Source organism: Perca fluviatilis, chromosome 2 (assembly GCF_010015445.1).
Source record: "Perca fluviatilis chromosome 2, GENO_Pfluv_1.0, whole genome shotgun sequence".
In the NCBI taxonomy this organism is placed as follows: Eukaryota; Metazoa; Chordata; class Actinopteri; order Perciformes; family Percidae; genus Perca; species Perca fluviatilis.
Window position 1 is genome coordinate 20864000 of NC_053113.1, and position 15954 is coordinate 20879953.

Genomic DNA, 15954 nt, shown 5'->3' on the forward strand with positions numbered 1-15954 from the left:
TTAGACAAATAGTCTTTGGTGAAGTCCAGAAAAAGCAAACCCAAATCACACACATTTTATTTTTCATAACTATAACACAGCAGTTGTCTTGCTATGGGGGAGATCATTTTTGTGCCAGTATATCTGAGAATTTAGTAGTTTTACTTAGTGTTTGACTTTTGTTTTATCTTATATCCTAGTATAGTATTCCCATTTATCTTGCTGATGCACTATTGACTCTAGTCTAGTTATATAACTTGTTTCCTGCCTTGTTTGACCATATTAGGACATGTTTTGGATATACTGCTCAATGACATCCATGTGGTTGGAGGGGATGGATGAGGTAATGCCTTTTATTTATATATTTATATATATATATATATATATATATATATATATATATATATATATATATATATATATATATATAACGTTGAAGCTCAGCGAGAAAAGCCTTTTTATCTCATTTTCTTGGATGGATTTCCCTCCAATGGAACACATTACGTACAGCACAGTTCACTGACACAGGCTGTTGCTTGTTATTTAACTGCAGTCACTTTGTCGTTCACCCAAAAGGTTGACAGGCTTTTTCGTGGATGTGAACACATTTATATGAAACTTGATGTAAAGTTTCCTTTAATGGTTTATTGTTAAGTGCCTGTGGTTATTGTTAATGTAAAGAAAAAAAGCTCCATTCAATGGGCATTTCCCATGAGATTTAATGTGATTTATTGTAAGTCGTACTGTGTAATATGTCTTTAAATATTTTTTTAAATGGGGTGTATTGGTCACAATAATTCATCCATCATGCAAATCTCCAGAGATTGAAACTGACCCAGGAACACCAATCTTTTTTCAGATCCATACTATTAAAGTGCATGAGGTCTGAGGGTGAACATTTAAAAAATAGAATACTATTGTCTGTGAACAGACGAAAATATGAGTTCATCAATCACTGACAACAGTACAATGAACATAATATGAATGGACATCAGTTAACACCATTTTCTGACTGTGAAGTCTTGACGAAAAAAATACAAACAGAAAAAACATTCAAATGCATTCTATCTATCAAGTATCCAGGAATGTTAAACTAACCTACACTACATTGATGTAACTTCCTAAAATTACACACAGCACTGTCACCACTTTGTGCTCTGACCTCCAGGCCTGTATCATTTACAGTAAAGGTACCGATACTCTGTTTTAGACCAGATGATTATTTGTAATTCTCCTGAGAACAGGGATGCACTGAATCCAGGATTCGGCTTCGCAATCGGCTGAATATTGGGCTTTTTAGAATTTTTTTCCACCGAACCGAACCCTACGCTTGCACTACGCATGCTACGCTGGTCGACGTAGTGACGCCGCCGTTGATTATGGGAAGGCGTTTACGTAGGTGGAGCGTTCAATGCAGTAGGCTGTGAGAAAGTGAAAATGGAACTTGTGAGCAGGAAAAGTGTTGTTTGGCAGTACTTTCAGTCAAAAGAAGGCGATTCAAGTCGAGCTACATGTTCAATTTGCAATGTTGATTTGTCTCGTGGTGGCAAGGACCCTAAACAATACACAACATCGCCGCGTTTAAAACATTTGCATATGAAACATCCGAAAGAATATGAGTCGTGCATGAAGGAATCTACAGACAGCAGCCAAAATGCAGCAACTTCAGGTAAATAAAATGAAAAATACACTGCTGTGGACGTTGTTTACTTCATTAATGTGTTTATTGTGTTAATGGACGGAGGATGAGAGTAGGATTCAGTATTCAGATTTGGCAGAATCTTAACCAGTGGATTCGATATTCGTCCGAACCCCAAAAATCTGGATTCGGTGCATCGCTACCTGAGAGCTTTTGATTTATGACCCGTTTTGTTTTCTAATGGCACACACTTGGGTGCAAGTGAAAAATACATGCAGGCAACAAAGTCAAACACACATATGGGTGGAATCTAACTGACCTGAACAGCATGTTTTTGGACAATGGGAAGAAGGCCTCAAGACCAGAGAGAGACAACAAGCAAATTACACAAAGCAAGAACCTATTCTTGTGAGAAATGAATGTCCATCATTAAGGAATTAGAGCACTGCCTCAATGCCAAAGTAATTGAACAAGTATATTGCCTCTTATTTTGATGTTGACAAACTGACTTTTCTGCCATTTACCTACAAAAGAGAAAATTAATTAAGATTAAGTTATGAGCATATTGTTTCCAGCTCCCTACTTTCCAATACATCATCATGTTTCTTTGGTGTGAACAGAGAGCCAGCAGCTGTAATCTCTATTCATAGATGAGAACAAGGAGGAGGAAAAAGGAAAAATCAATAGTCGGATAAAGGGGAATTGTGGGATTTTGATGAGACTGTTGGTCTCAATGTTCAGCTGTCTGGAACAATAACAACAGATAAAACATATACAGTAGCTGAGTCTGAGATGCAGTCAGAGTTGGATGTCTTCATTTCATGAAAAAGTATTAATATGCTGGAAAGAACAACCTAGTGTCAATTTAAAATTTAACTGAATATGGTGAGTGTTTATACAGAACACAATCTTGGCAGGCAGCCTAATGTAAAAAAACAAGCAACTGGTACCATGATACATTAATTAAAGTTACAGCCAATATCAGGAAAGCTAATGTTGTTTTTATTACTGTCACCTATTAAAGAAAACACATCTTCTTTCCACAAAGAAAAGCCTGACAGGAAAAGAGAGCAGCTCCAACCCTCTGGCTAAGACTGGAAGGGAGGGCAGCTGCCCAGCTTTCTATAGGAGACCATAGGAAGATTTCAGAGAACAAAGACTAAGAACGGAAAGTGAGAAAAGACAACAAAAGAACAAACACTGACTTCACATCATGTGAGGAGATGTGGCTTTCATTTCAACTAAAGATTGCAGGGGACTGGCTTACATAGGATATATTTTAATATAACAGCTCTGCTTCTTCAGGGAAATAATGAAAACCGCTCTGCTTAAAACAATGAAGGTGGACTTAAGTAAGGAAAACTGCTTCAACATCCCAATGATGGAGGACACAGCAGAATCAATAACTATAGCTCTGACTCATTAACATGTGACCAGGAAGGGTAACTGACATCTTTCCATGGTAGGAAATACAAATGAGGCCTAGAATTCTAGTTGAGATGCACCCGTCTCTTCACCTACAGTATAGTGTCTCTGCCGATTTCCTTCACTTACTGTACGCTTGCAGTCAATTTGATATCTTCCTTGAAATTTCTGTCTGATTTCTTGCTGCTCGGTGGATCACTTTTTTGTAATGTTGTGCATCAGAAAACACGTTCCAGTGTTTTAACAAATGCAGAAGAGCATTTTAGACAACTTACACACCAAATAGTGCAGACAGCTGTGGTACCAAGATACTGGCTAAATGTAACAATTCATAATTTAAAGCCACTTTTGTTGGATAATTCCACTACAGTACACACCTTGTGTCTGTTGCAATTTTATTCACTATTAAGAATATTCTTCCACATTATTTTTTTATTACCAGTTGGTCAGACAGATAGCTAATGTTTTTTTTTCTGTAAATTGAGAGAAGAATAGTAGAAACAATTGCCAGCCACTGTCTGTGGTTTCACACTGTGCTATTCAATACAACTGTCATGCTGGGTACACATATATTCACAAATGATATTGTGGTGTAAGTGATATTTGGAGGGTGAAATAGCTTGTGAGGAATATTGTATTGGGAGGCTCATGTTCCTCCCATTTCCTCACGACATTATAGCTTTCTCATGGACCATTGAACCTTTGTAATAACCAACACTGAAGGTCTCAGATCATCATTGTGGTCAGCCATAAAGGCTGACATAACAGTATCTCATATTTCTAACAAAGCCTAAACAATACCTAAAGAGATCTCTCTCTAAGAGACAACAGCGCCACCAAAAGCCCCTGTGAAATAGGCACCCTTGATTTTTAGCATTAATCGAGCCCCCCCATGATGGGGGTTGCGCTTTATTAGTAATAGGTCAATGAATCTTGGAGATCTGTGTAAAGCCACACAGAGGAAGAAATTTGTGATCAGGGGGAGGGATTGTTTGGCTAAAATTTTAAAGAGCATTACATTTTAAAGCTTTAGTGTCTAACTTTTTGATATTAACGAAATTCTGTTACATTCAAGCCATTGCCAAATGAGTTGCTAAAAAGCTAAATAAGACTATCAGCTCCACACAACTCTCTCTGTATTTCTTAGTATGGCTGTGTTCAGAAACTAGTGTCGTCTGGTGACTTTCACATACAGAAACTCGAATGAAGATAATTACCTCTTCTGAGTCCATCATGTTTTTTTAATCCTCCGTGTCCTCCTAGGCTACAAGCAACTGCTTGGAGGAGGGGTGGGGGGTGCGCGATCACAGAAGGCTTGTATCATGTGGATGCGCTAACAGTTTTGTTGTCATTACTAAGAATTCCTCATGGGGAGACAGAAACTACGCACTATAGCTTTAAGAACATTATTTCTTCTAATTGAATGTGAGTGGGTGACTGAAAGCGTAATGTTTAACAGCAGCTTTTACTGACAGAGTTATTTTCAACATTTGACAGATTTAATACGATTCATGATTGACATGAATAATAACCGGCTGCTGTCAATTACCAACCAACTGGAGTCTAAATGGGTGTCAATACTGCCTGCTGATGGTGCCTGCTCATCATCATTTGTCAAAAAAAAAAAAAAACATATTTTGAAATTAAAACAAAGACTCAATGTCACTGTAAATAAAGTCAGAGAAAAACAACACAGATAAACTTTGCAAATGCGTTCATCCCTCATTCTTAATTTAATGCTGTCGAAAATGTTCAGTAAGGTCTAAATATCTTCTCACGGAAGATTGGTGGCTTGAAAAACATGACATACGTATTACATGTAATCTAAGAGCTGACCTCAGAGTGCTCTTGAATTCAGTATTTTTAACACAGCAAAATACAATGATTAGTGTGGGTAAGTGTGAAAACGTAAAACGCGTACAATGAAATCAATGTATTTTTAACTGGTATGAATTGAAACTAACCACAGCCTCTTGTCTCTATGAAGATCAAAACTACCAGCCGCCTTTCAAGCCTATAGAGAATTACATGCTATAAAGAACATCTCTATTAGGTCCTTTAAGTTCAGTGTAACTGCATAACTACATGTTATGGAAGTAATGAACACAGGCCTGAGTGAAATCAAGTCCTCCATCAGACAGCTAAAGTGTACCCCCACACTTCAACAGGTAATCTGATTTATTAGCCTGATAATGCCACAGCCAAACATCGTCATAAGCATCCCCTCTCAACTTCATTTGCTTATTTCACCATTCTGCCGTCTTCCTTAAGAAACTATGAATCCACGATAAATGCTTTTTTATGTTGTTTGTATAATTTCTTCTTGTCTGAGTTTTGATCTCATCCCATGTCAGTATCAATTAACACAGGACAGGTTTTCTGATGACTAAACCAATGAAAGAGTGAGACGTATGAGTATGAGTAATAACAGTGCTGTCACTCATTATTTTAAGTTTCTTATCCACCATCCAAGTCATCCAGCAGCACTGATCTGAGTTCAGCCTATTCTGGTTCACAGATACAGAAGTGAGGCACACTGTCACAAGACAGAGAAACTGTGTTTCTCAGACTGCCTTTACTGATGTAGTGGCTGTTGGTGAAATGAGATGATGTAATAACTGAGTTTACATGCATATAATATTATGTTATCTATATAATATTTGCTCTTATACCGAAAAAGACAATATTCTGACTGAGCCGTTTACATGGCTAATGAAAGTGAATATTCCACTAATATTCCCGTTTCCAAACAGCTGTGCAAAAATAGGATTTTTTTTTCAGTTTTCCAGTGGTAGCGGACTTGTTGGGTCATGCAAACACAGGGTCCCTCTTTCTTTCCTTCAACCACCTTCTTGAAAAGGTTGGCATTGCGATGTCCAAAAAACAATAATATAAAAAGTCTTTCATAATGGTTAAAAGTAGGTGTGTTTTTCCTTCCGACCACTGGGATGTGGGCTTTTCTTTTGTGCATGCAGCTGTACGGAAGTTTTGCAAACTGTTGGCTAGTTGGTTTGTGTACAACAACCATAGCAACGCACAGAGCTGACGGTAAGCTGTAAACAGGCAAGAGTCCGTAAACTGGCCATTAACTGTTGCAAACTGCAGTAAAAACCCCACATGAGAGGCATATTCTGAATGCGCTGTATGCATGTCCAAAGACTGCTTCTAAAACCTGAATGATACCAGCATATCCCACGTCTTAACCGGAAAAAGATAAATTCGGAAAAAGGCCTTATTCTAAATATTCAAACTTAATATGCTGTTTACATGACCTGTGTCAAATTCGGAATATTGTCATATTCAGAATAATAGTGGATGATTAATGAGAATTTAAACATACCGAGTATGTGAGTGTCACAGGATCCTGAATGCCTGACCAGAGCCAGCAGAGGAAAGTTAGAGCTCCATCAGCAGTGTGGCATTAACAGTCTATGGAAGCTTTCAAACAGCCCACAGCCTCCATTTTCTCTAATGTGTAACTGTTACTGACATAATAACACTGCACAATGCAGGGACAGAGCAGGGAGACATACTGTAGAACAGAGAGAGAACTAAGAACAGAGAGACTTTTCACAGCAGGAAAAGCACAGGTGTCACTAATAACATTAACGATGACTCCATTTAAGTGTCCCAATATTCCAGACAGAGAGCCATTGTGCACAGTACTCTGCAACTGGGACAGTCATCGTTAGTGTTATTAATTACACCTGTGCTTGTTCTACTGTGACATGTACAAAATGTGAAAAGGCCCGAATTCACAGAGCTACTAAATCACACACCATTGTAGCCACAAGGAGAGGAGAAAAAGGAAATGTTCATGGTTTAAAAACATACAATCAAAAGGTACTGCAAAATGTATTATGAGGTTATGTATTATTAGGCTTTAAAGGGGTGATAGAATGCAAAACCGATTTTACCCTGTCATAGTTGAATAACGACAGTTCGGTGGGTAAATAGGACATACATAGAAGCTCAAAATCCCATTGACACCCTTTTACTATGAAAATTTCATATTTTGAAACTGCCGCTGAAAACGGGCGAATCCCAACAAAGCTGGAAGTTGACGTCAACTTCCCAAAAACCGGAACCTTTGTCAGCCCATGGGTGTATTAAGAGAACGGTCACGCCCCAACATTTACATAGGCTACACAACTGACCTGAGATCAGTTAGTCTTCTGAATCTAGGTCGTGCAGATCTCAGAAAATGTATACATTGTTCATATGCTATTTTACCATTAAATTCACTTCTGAGACTTTTTTATGCGAGAAATCAACTACTTAGAGGTCAAATATGGGCCGTTTTACGAAAATTGATGTCTAATTGCAAATTTTGTTCAACTGTGTGTCGGACTTCAGAGGCTGGTGCTGCCTGTGTTGCTGCCTCGCCGTCTGGCCTGCCTTCCTCCACAGACCCCGGCTTGCTGTGAGCCCGATTGAGCTCCGGCACGGCTGCTGCAGCCCACAGCACCTCATACCCGCGCAAAGTCACCGTTTGGACTGGTGGACTACTACCAAACGCTGTTCTGACAGAGCTCCAGGGGCCTGCAACTCCTTCTTTTTGCTGCTAGCTAAATGCCCGGTGTATGTGAGTGAAAGCGCGGTCAGCGAAGCTTGTTACGCCAGCATTCTCTTACCACAGATTCTAGTTAATCTTATAATGTGTGTAATTATAATGTGTTGAGTTATTTAAACAAACGATTGGGAAAATAAACGCGCTGGTCCATGAGTCTCATTGATAGAGCCTGCGGCTGGATGGAGCTCTATCAATGAGAGCTGCTAGCCTCCTCATAGAATTCCTCTGGAATTCACAAATATTCATCAACTTGAAATCGGACACCGTTGTTAGCTTTATAAAACATTTAGTTAGATGTTGTATAAGTGGCGGGACGGAAATTCAAACTGTAAATATACCGAATTACGACCAAAAATGAAGCTAACTAGCCGCAATCTGTACACATAGGATTGCAAGGACAGTCGCAGCTAACGAAACCCGTACAGCTCACAAATATTCATTAACTTGAAATCGGACACCGTTGTTAGCTTTATAAAACATATAGTTAGATGTTGTATAAGTGTCGTGACGAAATTCAAACTGTAAATATACTCGAATTACGACCAAAAATGAAGCTAACTAGCCGCAATCTGTACACATAGGATTGCAGAGACAGTCGCAGCTAACGAAACCCTTACAGCTCACAAATATTCATTAACTTGAAATCGGACACCGTTGTTAGCTTTATAAAACATATAGTTAGATGTTGTGTAAGTGGTGTGACGAAATTCAAACTGTAAATATACTCAAATTACGACCAAAAATGAAGCTAACTAGCCGCAATCTGTACACATAGGATTGCAGGGACAGTTGCAGCTAACGAAACCCTTACAGCTCACAAATATTCATTAACTTGAAATCGGACACCGTTGTTAGCTTTATAAAACATATAGTTATATGTTGTATAGCTAAGTGGCGTGACATGTGTGTAACATGTGGTAAGAGATTGCTGGTTTTACCAAATTTGCAATTAGCCATCCATTTTCGTAAAACGGCCCATATTTGAGCTTTATATAGTTGATTTCTCGCATAAAAAAGTCTCAGAAGTGAATTTGGTAAGGAAACATTGCAGTGTCTGGAATATGAGATTCTGTCGCGTTTCTAATGTCTGTGTATTGGGGATTCGCTCAACCAATCAGCACACGACCTCTAATGCGTGTGTATGGCGAGTCGCTCAACCAATCAGCGCGCGTCTATATGTGTGTATACGGGGCTAAGGCTCAACCAAGCAGCGCGCAGCTCATCTAAATATTCATGACCATACCATATTTGGAAGAAAAGCTCTTGTTACAAACAGGGCCAAAACACAGGGATGCATAAGGGCCAATAAAATATCAACCGGGCCATTTTCAGCCCAACTAATGTTACATACCCCATTAGGAGACCATAAGGAACAGTGTGAAATACCCTATATAATCATTCTATCACCCCTTTAAGTTGCACATGTATATATACAGTAATTCAATTCCCTGTAAATATGACAGGGCCTGTCTTCTCTTTCTGCAGTTAGTAAGTTGACAGTGTCAGGTGGCTCGGGTTAGGTTGTAAAAAGTTAAAACCATGCTTATGTTTTAAATAATAAATTGTATGCTGCAGTCAGGTTATGAAAATAGGAATGGAATCTAGAATGACTACTAAGGTAAAAACAGCTGGTTATTTATCTCCCCCTCTCTTCCTGTTTCTTGCAGATAGATTAGGTTAAAACCAACTATTAACATATGAAGAGAAACGTCTCTTTGAGTCTCCAACCTCCTGGTGCCAAGTCTGGGTTAGAACAAAGGAAATGCAAACTCTGTAAACTTGAATACAATCGGTACTACCATGATAAATGACCTTTGTCTGTGACCTGTAGTAAACTTGAAATTCAGAGGTGTGTCCTTAACCTGAGAGAGAGGAATATAATTTGGATCCTGAGAAGGTCTCAGGGCTTCAATCTGTGACCCCGCAAGGGGAAGCATTTTGAAGACCGCTGTTTACAGTGTATTGTTTTGTCTTGTCTCAGGACTGATTGATGTAATTCCTGAAGAGGAGGCATGTCATTTCAGTCCACTGCTGGCAGTGTTTCATGTTTTATGTTTGATTGTTTTTGTCATGTCGTTTTCATCGTGTTGTTCATTAAACCTTTTGCTTAACTTTCAATTCGACCCAGCCTCTCCTTCCTCCTCACGTCTCTTTTAGAGATTTTCTCTACAAATGGTGACCCTGCGACGTGGATTTTTTGAGGATGAAAGGAAAAAAGGCGAATTGAAAAACTGGAGGCTGATGACTGCTGACCTCTCTCACACAGGGCCTGAAATTGAAAGGTGAGCAGATTTCCTGTTTGATCAAAAACTGCAGTTATTTAGGAGATTTAGGTGTGAGAGATTCAGCAGCATCACCCCGTAAGTCTGTTAAAATCTAAAGTGATTTTAAGTAATGAGAAACAAATTGAAACAGCAAATGATAAATACAAAAGTAGGCCTAATGTATGTGATTTGTGTGTGAGTTGTATGAGTTTAAAAAGCCTGCACAGAAGGTCCATGGGAGTTTAAAAAAGCCTGCGAGGAAGGTCCATGGTTATAGTGCACTAGAAGCCCACTTTTATGTGGCCAGATTTAGAATCCTGTTAAATTTTTAAATAAAAAGACCTAAATGGGGCGACAGAATAAGTTTCTGTGAGGAACAAAGGCGGGAATAAGTCTTTTTTAAGCCAGTTTTAACAAACTGTGAGATTGTGGGAACTGGTGTACCATCATCAAGGTGACGACCGGGTGCTGAGTCCCAGATTAATGCTTCTCATTTCCTGCTTTTGTTAACTAATGTTAGAAAAGCCTGCACGGAAAGTCAGAAGTTTTCCAAAGTATCTTGCCCTGAGAGTGTTAATTTCTTTGAGGGCACAGGAGGGAAAATGTAATTTTCTTTCTGTGTTACTTAGTTAAAAAAAAATAAATAAATAAAAACCTGCACGGATGGTCAAAGATTTTAGTCTCTCGACCTAAGAATTTTTGGAAATTCTTTTGAGTGCACAAAAGCAAAACGCCAGTTTGTTGTTTTGTAGCTTAGTTTAATAAAACCTGCAACAGAAAGTATCAACCTACAAGGAATTAACGCCGTTTTGTTTAGGTGTAGCTTAATTTAATAAAAAGCCTGCAACAGAAGGTAAAAACCTGCAACGGAAGGTTTGGTTCTGAGTCAAAAGACGGAATCGAGTTCACTAGAGTGGACATAGTCGGTGAAAATAGGAAAAAATTAAATATAGGGTTGTACATAGACTACTGTAAATATTTTTGAAATAGAATCGTGTTGGGATTTGAGTCCGCGGCAGCGACTCTGCAGTGTGTGTGTGTGTTTTGTGATAAACTGTAAATAACAGTCTTTGTGAATTAATGTTTGTTGCTCAATGTTACAGGTAGTTGAGATAAGTGCATTTATTTTTGAAGATAAGTGCATTTTATTTTTCATCTGTTATTTTTTATTTTATTTTTGGTTTTTGCAGTAAGTAGGATTGTGTCTGAGTGATTGATAAGCCCATTGCAAGTCAAAACAGCAGCAGTTAGAATTTTTTTCACACATATTCTTTTAAGTCACATGAAACAAAGACAAAAGGTGCTTTTGTTTGAATTTACACTCTCACCGATGTGACTCCCCCATTTTACCTGGGAAGAGAGTCCAATGGGGGGTGGAGATAACTTTAGCAGTATGAAAAAATAATTTGAGGTGCTTTATGCAATTTAACATTAGCTACAATTGTAACAAAAATAATTTAAGATTCTTAGGGGGTTTTCAATGGATGATTTAATAAAAGCATATTTGGCATTTTTGTGCATCTTGACTCAAAATTGGCCTGTTTTTCACTTAAAATGATAAATAACAGGCACATGAAGATAAATTCATTATATTTTTAAGCATTCTGATTTTACGGTAGCTAATCTTCTTCCTTATTTTTTGTTTTGTTGGTTTTTATTCTTTTTTCATGTTTCTGATGATGTCTCTGAGAAATCATAGGGTTGATACAGTCAAGACAGTAGCTCTTCCGCTGATGTACATTTTACGGTTTGTTGATTTTTTTGGGGGGGGGGGTTATTCCCTAGTTTGTAAATATTTTGTTTAAAAAAAAAATGGGGGGAGATTAGAGGATTGAGATTAGAGGATTTGTAAAGCTCCTGTGCTGGCCACACAGAAGTGCTATGCAAATCTTCTTCTCAGGGTATGGAATGGAGCACAAAGAATGAAACATAACTGACATTGATTTGCTCAAAAAATAGCAATTTGCTGAGTTTTGTCAAAATGTTTGAAGTAATAGTAAAAGATGAATCACGCAGCCCATCCCCCTTGAGAAAGAAAACTGTGGTGTTTATATTTGAATATGTTTTTATAATTGATGATATGTATGTTTTCAATGGACTCATTTTTGGACTTTTTGGGATCATTTATTGTGTTATGGACTAAAGCTTTTTGCCCATTGTCTTAAGGACTTTGGAAAACACAGATGACAAAGGAAACATTTCTCCTCCATGAGAAATTAATGGACGAATCAAGGACAAACTATCACATTTTTTCCTTCCTTGTTTTCACACCTAGACATTGCCCAACAATGAAAACAATAATATGTGAATTTGTTGCACCTGTTGATGTGGCTGCTGGACCAATTGAGAGTCGACAAATCTCACCTTATTATTCTTCTTAAAAGGAGAATTCCGGTCGATTTCAACCCAAACTCTGTTGTTTGTAAATCAGGAGTACTGTCAGTAGCGAGAAAAACGAAAACAAATGAGCCATAACTGTAAAATCTCCCGGCTGCGGAGGGGTAGACGGCTCAAGCTCAAGCTCAAATATCTCTTCATTTGGGTGCCGCAATTTGGAAAGGCACAAACTCGAACCATTTTCTCATATTAGTCCTGATCTAACTCCAAGCTCCGTCTGTCAGCTCTGTGAGCTCCTCCCTGCTTCTGCCGACAGGCTCCACCGTTGCTACGTTACATATGCAAATGAGCTGTTGAACTCCTGAACTGCAGCTCTGCTCGTTTCAATGTGGTGTCAGGTTACAGCCTGTTGATACATACTCATTACTATGGAGAGAACCTCGGCAAATCGTTTTTTTGTGGAAAAAATGCATTTTGGAATATTGGATTGTATGAGATCGGCACTCGATTACTGTGGACTTGACCGGAAAGCAGGAAATCAACAGAGGTATGGATTAACACAACTTTTATGCCTTTCTGTCACATCTACTGCAGTCAAATTCGCTGTGTTCCCTCGTAAGGAATAACTGCACATGGCTAAGCACTTGTAATGGCATTTTGAACATGTTTAGAGGCTAAAAACACGTTTAAAACTTTCAGTGTTTAAGCTTTGTTTAAGACTGTTGGGTGCAAAATCTAGCAGGATAACTCGGTGTAGGCGGCACCATTTGTTTTCGTTTTTCTCGCTACTGACAGTACTCCTGATTTACAAACAACAGAGTTACGGGTTGAAATCGACCGGAATTCTCCTTTAAGGGCCATTCACACGCGCAAACGGCTGAGCAAAGCACAGCGCAAGCGGCATTTTGCGGCTGGCCACTCTTGCGCGTGCCGAGGTCAAAGTTCAACATGGTTCAACTTTAACTGCAGCACGCGCAAGAGTGGCCGGGGTGCGCTGTGACGTGTCTGAATAAAAAGAAAAAAAGTAAACACCGAACACACGTGGATCCACAAACGGAACAAGGCTTCCTTTTGTTTCAAAGACAGAAACATCGTCTCCACCAAATCACTACTGTGTATCCTACACAATGTCGCATGTAGCCTACTGCACGTCTGATGTAAACACCAGACGCAGACGTGACGTGCATTCAAATATTGGCGCATGTGTGACGTAAATTTGCACTGAGCCCGGCGGCGAGCACAACAAATAGAGTTGGGAATAGGAAAACCTAGCAGCGAGCGCAGCGCATGCCGTGTACAATGTGAATGGCCCTTGACTCTTCTTACTTAGCCGTAAAATCATCTTATATTTTGACTTCTTTTGTTTTTGCAGTAAAAATACACTGTACTTCCAACACAGTTTTAACTTTTTTTACCCTTCTTAACGTGACTGATAACTACAAAAAGGTATGAATGGCAAAACATTTGTAATACCTCCAGCAAAAAAAAAAAAAAAAAATACAGTCTCCCCATATAAGCTATTGAGTGAAATGTGAGAGGTGTAGTTTATTGTTTTACTGAAAGGAGATGGAGGATGAGAGACTGGCAAACGAAGAGAGCAAACCCAGAGTTTCAAGAGAAAACGAACAGGCTCCTCTGGTGTGGAGAAAAGGTCGGTAGCTGATCTCGGTTAGTCAGCCATGACACTTTACATCCCACTATACACAGTGCATCAGACAGTCACAACACCCACATACACACCTAGAGAAAAGTTCCACTAGCTCTGAACTAACACATTTAGCTCTCTCCAACGTCCCGCTACTGTTTGAGCCTGAGGGTTTCTGTATAAAATATGAGCATCCAGTAGATTCTCCAGCCTGATAACACAAAGCCTCACCTGTCAGCTACAACACAAGGCCAACACTCTGATGACAACAAGGCTAAAGGTATCTGCTGGGTTCTGCGCTATGGGGAACTGGGGAACCTAACAACTGAATCCAAACATTAAATAATACAGAACAAGGTCATCCCACTACAACAAACTGTCTGAAACACCTGAATCCTAACCAAAGTGTTATTGTAGCTTTCTTGTTACTTCTTTAAATTGTACGTGCCTTTTTCCTCAACACAACTTAAATTTAACACAAAAGGTATGTTTATATAGAGACCCAAGCAGAGCTGCTGTTTCTTCTTGTTAGGATTCTCCTTGTGTGTTTGTATGGAACAACAGAGAACACTTATCTTTAACAGAAGCCTGTGTCCTACCATTATCATCTGAAGATGCTAAGCCGCCCTCTGGATACACGTTTCTTCTCTTTATAAAAACAAAGCATAACAAACCCAATAAGATATGAATGGTGCGGAAGATAGTAGAAGATCTATGATAAATCTCTCTCTCTCTCTCTCTCTCTCTCTCTCTCTGAGAGTTTCTTCTGAATCAGGTCATTGGTAGAACATACCTGTAAGACGAGAAACCAAAAAAAAACAGAAAGCATAGGTGCATCAAAAAACTTGCATGTTGTTATTTAAAACAAATACATTAGCTGTCATATTTCCAAACCAGACTCTAAAACACATTACTATTTTGTTTGTGCTTGAACATATAAAAGACAATATCAAGACAATGTCTTCATCTCCTGCACTTCAACATTCACATGACATAATCTCATCAGACCCCGAATATTTTCCAATCCAGTTTGAAACTTTCATGTTCAGCCACAGAGAAGACAGGATGATCTTGACAGTCTTGCGGAAATAGGTATTATTGAGTATTATTGGAGTATTAATGCAAAACAAAATAAACTCAAAATACATCTCATCACCTTGTAGTCTATAGCTATGTATGTTTTAATTAATAATTACACTTACCTTCCTTTAACAACTTTAACAGGCAGACAAAACTAAAACAGATTTTCATTAGGACAAAAACTATCTGAGAGGAAGATGTTATCAGATCTGGAAGACATCATTTATGTTCAATAATGTTTACAAAACGTCTGCAGTGATCTGAAGCCAGGCTGGTAGTTGAGTCATTACTGACAATATTTCCGCCCAGTGCACAGAGAAAATGACAGACACTGTATTCATTTCACAGTTCAGACTCCAAATATCCTTTTTCCTCTTTGAGGCAAAGGACACTGCCAGACGCAGACATCAGACCCAGACAGAGCCATTAGACTGATAGAGGCATTCGCATACATAACCTTTCTCTACTGTGTATGCAGGTTATTACAGCTGTATAGCAGTCAGACTTGAAATAGACTGATGCACTTTACACTGAAAATCTAATAAGATGAACAGAAAGAAAAGAGAAGAATGTCAGACATGACTTCAAACTACTCAATGGTGGCACATTTGCATTTACAATAAATGGCCGCTAGGGTTTCTCTTTTGATTTCTGATGGTACAGTACGTATATATTTTTGAAATAATGGCTGTAGTCTAACTCCTTAAACACGAACATCCATTCAACAGCAAATACTAGTTTAATGCCAATGTTGATTAAAATGACGGGCTCTTCCCAATACAAAAGGACAAATTGTTCCCTCTACAGTGTACACACACACACACACACACACACGTTGTTTTTGCATTTTCTTTGCATCCAGATCTTAAGTATGGAAGTAATCTCCTGAAACAGAGAAAACCGCACACACTTTTGATTTACAGATGCAGGATGCAATAAGGTGTACCAGCTAATATAATAATACATTCATATAAGAGCAGCATATTTAATGAACATGTTTTAAGAAATGTAC

At 38.7% G+C, this 15954-nt stretch overlaps 1 protein-coding gene across 1 annotated transcript in view; it reads right to left on the reverse strand.

Annotated features, from left to right (window-relative positions):
* The window catches only part of LOC120574226 (limbic system associated membrane protein), a 723149-nt gene that overhangs the window by 638169 nt on the left and 69026 nt on the right, over positions 1–15954 (reverse strand). The gene's annotated exons all lie outside the window — the stretch shown is intronic.